General features: G+C 34.0%; 1 non-coding gene across 1 annotated transcript; it reads right to left on the reverse strand.

The window, feature by feature from the left end:
- Positions 1–1,195: 1,195 nt before the first annotated feature.
- Positions 1,196–1,299, reverse strand: LOC112798423 (small nucleolar RNA R71). The gene has a single exon (XR_003200035.1). It is a non-coding gene; the product is annotated as a small nucleolar RNA R71 (small nucleolar RNA).
- Between the last annotated feature and the right edge of the window lie 312 nt (positions 1,300–1,611).

The raw sequence follows: 1,611 nt of genomic DNA on the forward strand, positions 1-1,611 counted from the left end.
ATTATGCTAACAATTAATATGATTGATTCAAAAATTTGAAGTTTGTTACTTTCTTGTTAAGAAAGGTTCAATCTCTAAATTCTAGAATCTTATCTTTTAATTTCTTGTTAGTTAAGTAATTAATTTTTAAAAATTAAATCTATGTTATCTTATCTTTTATATCATATCTTTTTCAAAATTTTATCTTTTTCAAAAATTTAATTTCAAAATATCTTATCTAACTTCTTATCTTCTTATCTTTTCAAATTTGACTTTAATATATTTTTCAACTAACTATTTGACTTTTTGTTTGTTTCTTATCTTTTTCAAAATCACCTAACTACTTTTTCCTCTCTAATTTTCGAAATATCTCATCCCTTTTTTAAAAATTCTTTTTAATTAATTAATTGTTTTAATTTTAATTCTATCTTATCTTTTATTTTCAAAAATCATTTAACTTCTTTTCAAATTTATTTTCGAAATTTCTTCCCTCTCCCCTTCTTCTATTTATTTATTTATTTACTAACACTTCTCTTCACCTCTCTTCATCTCAAATCACTGCCCCTATCTATTCATTCTTCTTCACTCCTATTCCCTTTCTTCTTCTGCTAACATAAAGGAATCTCTATACTGTGACATAGAGGATTCTTCTTTCTTTTCTTGTTCTCTTCTTCCCTATATGAGCAGGAGCAAGAAAAAAGGCATTCTTGTTAAAGCTGATCCTGAACCTGAAAGGACTCTGAAGAAGAAATTAAGAGAAGCTAAATTACAACAATCCAGAGACAACCTTTCTAAAATTTTCGAACAAGAAAAGGAGATGGCAGCCGAACCCAACAACAATAATGCAAGGAGGATGCCTGGTGATTTCACTAAACCAACTTCCAAATTTTATGGAAGAAGCATCTCCATTCCGGCCATTGGAGCAAACAATTTTGAGCTGAAACCTCAATTAGTTGCTCTAATGCAACAGAACTGCAAGTTTCATGGACTTCCATCTGAAGATCCTTACCAGTTTTTAACTGAGTTCTTGCAGATTTGTGAGACTGTAAAGACGAATGGAGTGGATCCAGAAGTCTACAGGCTCATGCTTTTCCCTTTTGCTGTAAGAGACAGAGCTAGAATATGGTTGGACTCACAACCTAAAGATAGCCTGGACTCCTGGGATAAGCTGGTCACGGCCTTCTTGGATAAATTCTTTCCTCCTCAAAAGTTGAGCAAGCTTAGAGTGGATGTTCAGACCTTCAAACAAAAAGATGGTGAATCCCTCTATGAAGCTTGGGAAAGATACAAGCAGATGACGAAAAAGTGTCCTTTTGACATGTTTTCAGAATGGACCATATTAGATATATTCTATTACGGTCTATCTGAGTTTTCCAAGATGTCATTGGACCATTCTGCAGGTGGATCCATTCACCTAAAGAAAACGCCTGCAGAAGTGGTGCACAAAATTGTGATCATCAATGGCGCCATCAACATGGTACGCTCAATTGCAATCTCAACTCTTTATCACAACTTCGCACAACTAACCAGTAAGTGCACTGGGTCGTTCAAGTAATAAACCTTACGCGAGTAAGGGTCGATCCCACTGAGATTGTTGGTATGAAGCAAGCTATGGTCATCTTGTAAATCTCA

Source organism: Arachis hypogaea, chromosome 4 (assembly GCF_003086295.3).
Source record: "Arachis hypogaea cultivar Tifrunner chromosome 4, arahy.Tifrunner.gnm2.J5K5, whole genome shotgun sequence".
Classification (NCBI taxonomy): Eukaryota; Viridiplantae; Streptophyta; class Magnoliopsida; order Fabales; family Fabaceae; genus Arachis; species Arachis hypogaea.